General features: G+C 40.0%; 1 protein-coding gene across 7 annotated transcripts in view; it reads left to right on the top strand.

Annotated features, from left to right (window-relative positions):
• nlgn1 (neuroligin 1) overlaps positions 1 to 12,763 on the top strand; it is a 517,723-nt gene that overhangs the window by 437,348 nt on the left and 67,612 nt on the right. The gene's annotated exons all lie outside the window — the stretch shown is intronic.

Here is a 12,763-nt window from a genome sequence, read left to right as displayed (position 1 = left end):
ATTAAAAGTTTAATTTTTACTCTATCCGCTAGTCATGACTTAGCATTTTAAACCATGGCTTTATTTATCCACATTTTTATTTGTTTTATGATTGACCTGAGACATTCAGTGGCTCTGATTGGCCCTTTAAAAGCCAACAGACCTGCTCATATCTGTAGGATTCAATCCTATCTATTTAATTATGCTGCAATCAAATGCGGAGAACTTCAATGTTTCTTAACTTTATAAATTCTAATTACTTTCCCTGCTTATTCTGAGAGTAGTCATACTTTTCCCATTACTTGTACTTTCTCCCTTTCAAGTATTCATTCACTGACCCTTAAGAAAGCAATGGGGTCACTGCTTCAACCATTGCCAGGGGCAATGCATTTCATGCTTCAACAATCACCTGATATAAATAAAACTCTATCCCACTGAGAATAATTTTAAACTAATGCTTATTGTCACTTTCTCACCAACCAGGGGAAATTATTTTCCCTGTTCATTATCTAATTCCATATATTTTTAATAACCTCTGCTAAATCATTTTAGCTTTCTCTGGCCAAGTGTAAATCACATGGCATTCACAGCTCTGAAATGTCACCTTTGGAGTCTACATAAACTCCAAATGTCTACATTTGGAGTTTATGCTGCATGCAAACCTATTCTCTTATAAACTTACTCAAATGCTCCCGTGCTTTTCCTATCCTAGAGACCTTCCTGATCTGTCTTCATCTGCTGAATTTAAGCTTATTCTCTTTCTGCAGTTTAACTGTGGTTCAAAAAAAATCTTATATAAACAGATTTTCTTCCATCATGTTCATTAGATGCAAAGTTTTGTAGGTCTTTTTATAGCTTTGTCTATTCATTCTTGTATTTTAGAAAATAATTACATTTATTTAGTTACTAGCTCTGAATTTATGTGTTTTCATTAGCTCTAACAACCTAAATCAGATTCCCAATAAATACTATTCTATTTTTAACTAAATTAATTCACTTTTTAATATTTGTAATTAAGACCACTATGAACTCAGATGAATTACAGTGTAGCTTTCTAAGCAATCCCCACAGGATTCCTCTAAAAAAAATCTTTACTTTGAAAGTCAGGAAAAATTGTCGTAAGATAGTCATTCCATTGTTCTTAGCTTTGATTACGTTTACAGGTGCAGTGGTCCGTCAGTTAATCGGGCCAATGATTAATCAGAGCAGTTACTTATTTGGGACAACTCTTAAGGAACAAAAACTAACCAAGAAAAATAGCTAGGATTTCCTTCAGTTACTTCGGACATGATGCCACTTAATTGGGGCAGAGGACTGCTGATGAACAGGTTCTAGTTGGCGCCTGCCGTGTGCACTTGCGTGGCCATTAGACACTACACCATGCTTAGGGCAACAGTTTTTATATAGCATCAGCTGCTCGTGTTTGTGTTCAAAAAGCTGTGATTTTTGTCACTGATAGTTGGTGAGAAATAAGCAGCAAGACAATTCAGAACTGTTTCGCTTACTGCAGTTTCAAGGATTCAGATATGGAAATGTCAGAAATGACCAGGAGTGAAAATAACCTTACTACATCAACAAGTTAGCAATTATGAAGAATTCGAAGGTATTGACAATCATTTTGAACGTTACAATGAAAGTGAGGATTTAGAAGATACAATAGTTGAAAGACACATACATACATTGTGTGCGTTGCTTGGATTTCCAGTATCTGCAGATTTTCTCTTGTTTGTGATTATATGAAGGCAGTCCATTATCTGCACTAGGTGTCTGCACTTGATTTACAGTCAATCAAAAGAACATGTCAGTGTACACCAGATAAATTTCTCCATTGATAACTAGTAGGAACTAATACACAGTTTTATAGTACTTTAGTAGTATTGGTAGTATTCTAATTTCTCTGTATTTCATTTGTTACTCAGTTAAATAGCAAACATGAGGAAATCTGCAGATACTGGAAATTCAAACAACACACACAAAATGCTGGTGGAACACAGCAGGTTAGGCAGCATCTATAAGGAGAAGCACTGTCGACGTGGAGAAACGTCGACAGTGCTTCTCCCTATAGATGCTGCCTGGCCTGCTGCATTCCACCGGCATTTTGTGTGTGTTGTACTCAGTTAAATGATGGTTTGTCTTTTGTATACCTTTGTAACTATTTGCATACACTCAAAAACTAATGTAGATGTACCATGGAGAGCATTCTGACAGGCTGCATCACTGTGTGGAATGGGGGGAGGGGCTACTGCACAGGACTGAAAGAAGCTGCAGAAGGTTGTAAATCTAGTCAGCTCTATCTTGGGTACTAGCCTATAAAGTACCCAGGACATCTTTAGGGAGCGGTGTCTCAGAAAGGCAGTGTCCACTATTAAGAGCCTCCAGCAACCAGGGCATGACCTTTTCTTGCCATTACCATCAGGTAGAAGATACAGAAGCCTGAAGGCACAAACACAGCGATTCAAGAACAGCTTCTTCCCCTCTGCCATCCGATTCCTAAATGGACATTGAAGCTTTGGACACTACCACACTTTTTGAAATACAGTATTTCTGTTTTTGCACATTTTAAAAATCTTTTCAATACACATAATTGATTTACTTGTTCATATATTATTATGTTTTATTTTTTTCTCTCTCTGCTAGATTATGTATTGCAATGAACTGCTGCTGCTAAGTTAACAAATTTCATGTCACATGCCGGTGATAATAAACCTGATTCTGATTCTGATTGGTGCAGCCACTTCACTGGGTCAAAATGTTCTGGGCTCGATGTTAACTGGAATCCATTGTTTGAGAAATTTTAACTGTAGCAAATTAAATAGTTAAAATTAAAGCTTTATAGCTGTAAATAAATTACAATGTGGGAACTGTGCTAACTAGAAAGCAACAAATCCATATTTTTTATTTACTAAATTTTATATGGTTGATTATAGGTCAAAAAGGTATTTACTATTTCGACCAAATCTTGTGAACTGTAGTGATTTATTTGGCAGCAAGTAAATGACAAGGGTGTAAGAATCTAATTTTACTATTGTCTAATCGGATTTCATATTTTTTATCCTTTGCACGCACATAAACCTTGATCTTAATTTGATATGAGTTGTCACATGATGTGGGGAATGTGAGACAGACAGCAAATCTACTTCACACTTGGCATGAGGCCCTCACAATTTTAGGAGCCAGCTTTCATTTTGATATGATTGTCAGACTGCTGTCAAACTGTATCACAAATTGGCCACATGATTCATAATGCAATTTCTTGATCAACTTCTCTATAAAGTGAAGATAATTCTTTTAGTGTAGCTCAATTTCTGCTTATGTAACTCTGGAATAATATTTGTCAGAGCTGTCTTTTTTTTGGGTGCCTCAGAGTTAGTGGTAATGGAGAAGGTAAAGGCAGAAGAGGTTGTGAATATATATTCCAGGGCTGATGGTGACTGAAAGAGCCAGGATCAACTGTATCTTCCTCAGGCATATACTTAATGAAAAAAGAAGAGCACGTTTTGCAATTACCTCCTCTTCATCTTTGTTAAACTACACAATTCAAACCTGCCTTTTTCGTTATTCTTTCCTCTGGAACATATTTTTCACAACACGGTTATAAGCTCCCTCTCAATCGTATTCTCCATTTCTCGCTTAATCTGTCATGTGCACAAGACTTAAACATCTCCACTTAAATTTCAAAAACCTTGAAAAATATGTCAATACTAAATGTCTTCCTGAAGGTGAAATCAGATACGTTCACAGTGGAGGAAAACTCGGGTAAAATAACTAGCAACATCACACTCATTTAAGCAGAGCATGATATGCTGGAAGTCAGAGACCCAGGGAGGATCAGAATCAGGATTATTGTCGCTGACATTAGCCATCAAATTTGTAATTTTTTAGCAGCACATATAAATTCATAAATAAATAGTGTAAACAAGGAGGAGGTGGGGTAGTGTTCATGGGTTAATGGATCATTCAGAATTCTGGTGGCAGAGACAATAAAACATAGGAGCAGAATTAGGCCATTTTGGCCCATCAATTCTGCCCCTCCATTCGATCATGGCTGATTGAAAGAAGAGATTCTTTAAGGATCTGCATTCGAAAGGGGGCGTATGAGCAGCCAGAAGTTTCTTGGTAGGAAAAGGGAGGAGGTCTTGCAGAGTGAATATAGGGAATTAGGAAGCTGAATAGCAAAACCTCCGGGATAGTAATGCTGCATGTGCCACGCACCAGTGAGGATGAGAATAGGATGAATTTCTAGATGAATGTGGGGCTGAGGGACTGGTTCAAAGTGCAGGGTTTTAGATTTTTAGATTGTTGGGATCTCTTCTGGGAAAGGTCTGACCTGTACAAAGTGGAGGGGGACCAGTATATTTGTGAGTAGGTTTGTCTAGAGCTGTTGGAGAGAGTTTAAACTAATTTGGCAGGGGTATGGGAACTGGAATGATAGGGCTTAGGATGGGGCAGTTAATATGAATGTAGATACGGTGTGTAGTGAGAGTGTAAGGAAGGACAAGCAGATGTTAGGGGAAAGTTGCAGTCGGTGGCATGAGTAGAAGATTAATATAGGGACAAAATCAAAAAGACTGAAGAATACAGGACCAAAGGTGTTATGTTTGGATGGACACAGTATACGAAATAAGGTAGATGATCTTGTAGCGCAGTTAGAAATTGGCAGGTATGATGTTGTGGGCATCACTGAGTCATGGCTGAAAGCAGATCATAACATCCAAGGATACACATTGTATCAAGAAGATAAACAGGTAGGCAGAGGGGTTAGAGTGCCTCTGTTAGTAAAAAAAAATAAAATCAAATCCTTAGAAAGATGGGACATAGGATCGGAAAGTTTAGAGTCCTTTTAGATGTAGACTTAAGAAACTGCAGGGGTTAGTAAACCCAATGGGAGATGTACCCTGGGCCCCGAACAATAACCAGGGTGTGGGATACAAATTACAAAGGGGGATAGAAAAGGCATGTAAAAATGCCCACAAAATAACTTTTTAAAGCAGCTTGCATGGATGGTGCCTTCTTGAGATGCCACCTGTTGAAGATGCCCTCACAGATGGCGAGGCTTGTGCCCATGGTGGAGCTGGCTGAGCATCCAGCCCTGCGAAGCCTCTTATGATCCTTAGCATTGGTACCTCCACACCAAATGAAGCTACAACCTGGCAGAATGCTCTTTATGTACATCTGTAGAAATTTGATAGAGTCTTTGGTGACATTCCAAAGCTCCTCAAACTCTGAATTGCCACTGGCGTGTCTTCATAGTAAGTGCATCAACATGGTGGGCCCAGGAGAGGTCCACTGAGATGTTGATACCCAGGAACTTGAAACTCCTTGCCCTTTCCACCACTGACCCCTGAATGAGTTGTTCTCACTATTCCCCCTTGAAGTCCACAACAGTTTCTTGATCTTGCTGACATTCAGTGGAAGTCTGTTGTTGTGACACCACTCGATCAGGCTATCTATTTCACTCCTGTATGCCTTTTCGTCACCATCATTGGTGAATTTACAGATGATGTTTAAACTGTGCCTAGTCACACATTCATGAGTGTAGAGATAGTAAAACAATGAGCTAAGAATAGGTCCCTGAGATGCACCAGTGTTGATTGTCAACGATGAGGAGATGTTATCACCTATCCATACTGTCTGCCTGAGCTTCTTATTCTTCATTCACCTAAGCAACATGAAGCAAACTGTGTAACTTACACTTGTTTTCTCAAGTCTTTCATTGGCAATTGTCTACCTTCAGTCTGTTAGCACATATCTTGTGCAACACCTTATATTGTGTCTGGGTAATCTCCAACTTCATAGTATGAACATTGATTTCTCAAGTATCTGGTAGTTTCGCTGAGTGAGCAATTTCAAGTTCCTGGGTGTCAAGATCTATGAGGATCTAACCTGGTCCCAGCATATTGCTGCCGCTATAAAGGCAAGACACTGGCTAGATTTCACTAGGAGTTTGAGGAGATTTGGTTTGTCTCTAAGACACTCAAAAACTTCAAGAAATGCACCATGAAGAGCATTCTCACCCCTTCCTCTTCTCTCTTTTTCCATTCCCCAACCTGGCTCTGCTCTTACACCTAATCTTCTACTCACCTGCCTGTCACCTCCTTCTTGTGTCCCTCCTCCTTCCCTTTCTCCTATGGTCTACTGTACTTTACTTCTTATTTTGTCCTTTACCTTTTCCACCTATCACCTCCCAACTTCACACTTCATCTCCTCACCTACCTCTCTCTCACCTGGCTTTACCTATTACCTCCAGCTTGTACACCTTCCCCAACCCCAACCCTAACCACCTTCTTTTTCTACTTCTGCCCTCTTCCTTTCCAGTCTTGAAGAAGGTCTCAAGCTGAAACTTTAACAGTTTATTCCTCGCCATGAATGCTGCCTGACCTGCTGAGTTCCGCCAGCATTTTGTACAGTATGCGTTGCTCTGGATTTGCAGTATCTGCAAAGTGGGAGACCTTAAAAAGTGTGATGTTAAGAACTCATGGCATACATGTTTTTGTTAGGGTCAGATTTCAGGAACCCAGGTTGACCAGAGATATTAAGGCTCTGGTTAAGAAAAAGAGGGAGGCATACACTGTACATCTCTTGATGACCACAATAAGTACAGGAAAGAATGTAGGAATGCGAAAAGAGCGTATGAGAAGGATCAGACAGGCAAGATAAGGCAAAATCTTACCAGATCCTACGGGTATGTTAAGAGTAAACTGTTACCTGTGGAGACAATGGATCCCCTTAAAGATCAGAAGGACTATCTGTGTCAGGAAAGAAAGGAAATGGGAGCAATTTCAAAGGTTTCTAATTTATATTTAATGTCAGAGAAATGTATACAATATATGTCCTGAAATGCTTTCTCTTCACAACCATCCATGAAAGCAGAGGAGTGCCCACAAAGAATGAATGACAGTTAAGTCTTAGAACCCCAAAGTACCCCCAGCTCCCCCCAACACATAAGCAGCAGCAAAGCAATGATTCCCCCTCCCCACCAGAAAAAATAGCATCGGCATCCAAAACTGAGCACTCAAGCGGGCAGCAAAGCAACAGCAAAGACACAGACTTGCCCTTCTCCAAAGACTACTCGTTCACCCAGTACTCAACAGACCACAGGCGCTCTCTTTCCCTATTAAGGGAGAAAGAGATGTTCCCGTTTCAACGTGAAAGGGGAGACAAAACAAACAACTCGCTGATATACTATGTTTAAAGTCCATTGCGTCGCTTTTTCTGAGCTCTGTGCCCAAAGATCTTGGGTCTCTGGGCCAACAGCCAGAGCTCTTCTGTCTCCCATGACACACCAATTTCCTGCCGGGACACTGACCTTCGGTCCGCCCGTCTCCAGAGCCATGAGATCCAGGAACTCCAAAGCCGAGCTAATCTTTTAGGCCGCATCCTTGGCATGTCGAATAACAGCCAATCGTGAAACCCCCGAGAGCGGGTCCCATTCCCGCAAGGAACCAAAGTCAGGGTGGAACTCCAGGTCAGGATCTTCAAAGGAACCCTGAAAGGGAAAAATAGAGATATTTAAAATCGAAATAGCACTGTTTCCAAAGATGCAAGCAAAGGAGTCACCGTTAGGCACCATTGTCTCCTCCTAAGCTCCTCCTCCATGCAGTTTTTAATAAATATTTCTCTTCAATGGCTTCTGTGCAAAAAATGATGGAAGCTAAGGGAATGTGGAAAAGAGTAGTGTTGCCTTAGACCACGTAAGAATTAGGAGGTATGGGAGTCCTTAAAGGGCATGAAATGGATAAGACTCTCAGGCCTGACCTAGTGCATTCTCAAACCTTGCAAGACACTAGAGAAGAAATTGCAGAGATTTTTTCTTTATTTTTGACCATAAGTTAGGTTCCAGAGGACCAGAAATTGGCTAATATTGTACCAGTGTTAAAAAGAGTAGCAGAAACAAGCCAGGAAACTACAAGCAGGTGAGTCTAGTAACCTACCTGGCATGTCTTTGCACAGTGGGAGGAACCTGAAGAAAACCCATGCATTCCAATGGGAGGACGTACAGACAGCGTCAGAATTGAATTCCGCACTCCAGAATGCCCCTAACTGTAATAGCGTCACAGTAATGGCTATATTACCAAGGCACCAACAGAATAATGCTATGGGGAGAGTTATGCAGTAAATGGACCTAGGAGTATGTGCTTAGTTCGCAAAATCAGGCATTACCGGTAGACAGAGTGATGTAGAAGGTGTTTGGCATGCTGGCCAGCATCAGTCAAGGCACTGACTATAGGATTTGGGAAGATATGTTGAAGTTATATAAGATGTTAGTGAGGCTGCACTTGCTTATTATGTATAGTTTTGGTTGCCCTGATATAGGAAGGATAATATTTACCATGATGTTGCCTTGTCTTGGGAAACTGATTTACAGAGAGGAGCTGTATAAACTAAGACTTTGCATTTCTTGAACCATAGGAGATTGAGTGGTGACTTGATCAAGGTATATAACATCATGAGGGATATTGACAGGGTGAAAGCACATAAACAAGAGGGTATAGCTTTAAGTTCAGATGTGAGAGATTTTAAAAGGATATCAGGGGCAGGTTCTTCTCATAAAAGATAGTCCATATTTGGAATGAGCTTCCAAAATTAGTGACTAAGCTGGGCAATTACCAACAGATAAGTACACGGATATGAGCTTGCCCTCAGATTTCCGAATGGACAATGAGTCCATGAATACTGCCTCACATGAAATGATGGAGGGACTCAGCAGGTCAGGCAGCATCTCTGTAGAGGAATAAACAGTCAAGATTTTGGAATGAGACCCTTCATCAGGACCTGACAAAACAAATGTATGTACTGTGTGTGTAGGTGTGTATTTATTTATTGATTGATTGATTGATTGATTGACTGACTGATTGATACCATGCAGAGTAGGCCATTCTAGCCCTTCGAGCAATACTGCCCAGTAATCCGCTGATTTAATCCTAGCATAATAACAAGACCAACTAACCTACCGACAAGTAAATCTTTGGACCGTGGGAGGAAACCAGAGCACCTGGAGGATCCCATACAGTTCTGAGGGGAACATACAAACTCCATACATGCAGTGATGGAAATTGAACCCCGGATCACTGGTACTGTAAAGTATTGTACTAGTCACTATGCTACCATGTCGCATAGATAGATAAATAGATAAATAAATAACTAATATATTTATTTATGTCAAAATTGGCTTTATTGTCATTGACTTACAGTATGTTGGGAAATCTGTTGTTTTATGACAGCAGTCCAGTGAAATACATAAAATATAAAATATACTCCAAATTACAATATATAAAACAACAAATTTCAGACATACATATGTCAGTGGTAATAAACCTGATTCTGATTCTGACATTAACTATCTCAATTTCACCAGCCCCCTCACCTGTTCCAACCTTACTGCCTCTGAACAAACTGCCCCTCCACTCTCTCCACACCAATCCCAACCTCACCATCAAATTCACAGACAAGGCCATTGCTGTTGCAGTCTGGTGGACAGACCTCAACCATCACAAGCCCAGATGGCAGGATGCATCAAGCAACAGTCTTCCACCATCAATGACCTTATCACCTCCAGAAATCTCCCCTGTACTGCTTCCAATGTCATTGTACCCCAATCCTGTACTGCTTCCTTCTCGGAGATAGATTATCTACTGAAATCTTTTATGATTCCACTGACTTCTAGTTACCTTGACTACAATTCTTACCATCTATCAGCTCCCATCTTCTCACATCATTCCCACTTTTGTCTCCAACCTGCTTATCTTTCCCTTCTCCTGAATTCACCTATCTGTGCTCCTACCATTCCCTCTCACACTTCCATTCTGGCTTCTGCCCTCCTCCTTTTCAGCGCTGGTGAAGGGTCTTGATTCAAAACATTGACAGTTTACTTCCCTCCTTAGATGCTGCTGACATGCTGAGATTCTCCAGTATTTTTTGTTTTTTTTTTCCAATTACTTTTGCTTTTATTTTGTTTCTCATTTCCTTGTGACTTTCTGAAAAAATATTGATCCTTTTTATTATCATATATTTCTTCCTAACATGAAAAGAACCTTGTTTGTAGTCTTCAGAGAGTACAGAGTCACAATAAAAGTCCCTGAGGTGTTTTCATATTTTGCAAGTGCTTGGAAGCATATAATTTTGTATCTGACTTTAAAGCTGTTTTCTATTATATGTTTATAATATTGCATCCCATCAACTTGGAGACAGGTTTTCAGATTTCCATTATCATTAATTTGGTTACCCATGAAGTCTGAATAAAGTATGCAAATGTTTGCTAATGCAACGAGAATGTTGACAGACCCAGGGAAAATAACAAACTGCAGTTTTGGTTCCAACCTTCCTTATTTCAAACTACAGTGATTTTCTTTTGTTCTCGGTTGGCCTTCCATGTCTCCATGATAATCTGTACATGACAGAATTTAAAACTACTGTTCAGTGAGCCTTTGCTGGCAACATTTCACTCAATTGGGAATGTTTGATCACTTGGCAGGAACCTGAAGATGAATCTCAGGAGAGTGAGGCCCAGGCAGGTTAATTGAAGAATTGCAAAGACTGTGGAGGAATGAAAATACTCCTGTTCTTCTTGGACACAGCAAAATATTTTAAAAATGTAATCATGAATGCGTGCTTTCAATAATCATTTGAAGTAGTAGAGAAGAAATATCGAGTCATTGATAGATCGACATTGAGTTGTACACCACAGAAAAGGATCCTCCACCCACTAAGCCTTTTTGCCCACCTACACTAATCCCATTTTTCTGCATTTGGTCCACATCCTTATTTACCCTGCTTATTTCAGTGCCCATCTAAAATCCTCTTAAGCATATTAATTGTAGCTGACTCAACCACCTCCTTTGGCAGTGAATTTCCCACAAGCATTTGTTTTAAAAAATGATCCCTCAGATACATTTTCGAATACTCTTTTCTCAGAAACTTACACACTTTTGTTGGTGCTGTACCTATTATGGGAAAAAAAGATTCTTGATTATCTTTCCTTAACTGTGCCTTCATAATTTTCTATATCTCTCAGTCTCCTTTGCTCCAGGTAAAATAAGTCCAGTTTCTCACTGTAATTGAAATTCTCCAATCCAGGCAATGTCCTGGGTGAATCTCCCCTGCACGCGTTCCAGTGCAAACATATCCTTCCTATAGAGTGATGACTGGAGCTGCAAAATAAGTGCAGTATAAGCAGTGTTTTGCTGAATTTATATTCTGTCCCCAAACAATGAAGACAAGCATGCTCTGTGTCATTATCACCAGCCTGTTGTGTTGCCAGATCTAGAGATCTAAGTACTTGAATCTTCCAACCCTGTGTTCTTAAGCATTCGTTAGGGCCCTTCCATTTGCTGTCTCTGTTCTACCTCCATTTCACTTCCCAAAATGCCTGGCTTTGCACTTGTTAGGATTAAATACCATCCATCAGCACACTGTCCAACTTTCCATCTGGCATATATCCTGCTGTGGCCTTTGACAGCTTTCCCTGATCCACCATATCACCAACTTTTGTGTCATCTGCAAGTCTACTAAACATAACTCCACATTCAAATCATTAATGTATATCACAAACATCAAAGTTCTCATCACCAATCCTGCAGTACACTGCATGTCAAATATTGGTCAGAAAAGCAATCATTCACCAGGACCTCCTATCACAAATCCAATTTTAACTTTTCAGTAGATAACTCCTTAAAAAGTTCAATCAATTTAATGAAGCAGCCACAAGAGACTACAAATGTTGTAACCTGGAGCAAAGCAAAACCCTTCTTGGTGGAATTCCCTGGCTTTAAATCATATTCCTCAGGTTCTTCTCTAATAATTTCTCTACCAGTTCACCTACCTGTGAATACCCAGCTTATCCATGCTGCCCTTTTCAAATTAATGGACAACATTAGCTATCTTCCATTTTTACAGCACCTCAGCTCTGACTAACAAAGATGCAAAAATCTCTCTCAGGGTCCAAGCCGTTTCCTTCGTAGATCAGGTCAGCATGGAATAGTTGAGCCAAAGAGCCTGTTTCTGCACTATAGCATTCTATGATTCTATGAGGTTTTATTAAATCCTAGGGATTTATCTACCCTTATGAATACCATGACCTCTAATACCTTCTTCTTCTTAATACTGACCTGCTTCAGGTTATACACTTACACCTCCCTTAACCCACTAGCATCCAAGTACTTCTCCTTGATGAATACAGATCTGAAGTTATCTATTTCGGACCTTACCACATTGCTTGGATCCAAACGTAAATTATGTGTTTGGTCTTTTTAGAATTTCCTTGTTTATAACTGTACTGTATTCCACTTCCACATTTCAGAAACGTATCAGTCAGCACTGTAGTGTAGCAGATAGCGTAACACTATTACAGAACCAACAACTCGGGTTCAATTCCGCCGCTCTCCATACATTCTCCCGTGACTGTGTGTTACCTCCAGGTGCTCTGGTTTCCTCCCACATTACAAAGTCATACAGGTTAGAAGGCTAATTGGTCACATGGGCATAATTGGGCAGTGTGGTCTCATTGTGCTAGAAGGGCCTGTTAACATGCTATATCTCCAAATCAAATCAAATGAAAAGTGCCTGGCGGGTGAACAAAATTGACAATTAAATATCCAAAGGTACCAGGTAGCATCAGGGAGATAAGGGAGGTGTGGTAGCACTTTTAATTATTGATGACATCAAGACAATGGTAAGAGATTATACAAAAACTAAGTAGCAGAATGTGGAATCCATCTGACTAGAGATTAGGAAGAGGAAATGGAAAAATAGCTGGTTTATAGGCCACTGAATAAAAACATAATAAAAC

The sequence above is a fragment of the Hypanus sabinus genome, chromosome 2, assembly GCF_030144855.1.
Source record: "Hypanus sabinus isolate sHypSab1 chromosome 2, sHypSab1.hap1, whole genome shotgun sequence".
In the NCBI taxonomy this organism is placed as follows: domain Eukaryota; kingdom Metazoa; phylum Chordata; class Chondrichthyes; order Myliobatiformes; family Dasyatidae; genus Hypanus; species Hypanus sabinus.
Note: the sequence above shows the minus strand (reverse complement) of the source record. Positions and strands in the feature narration are given on the sequence as shown.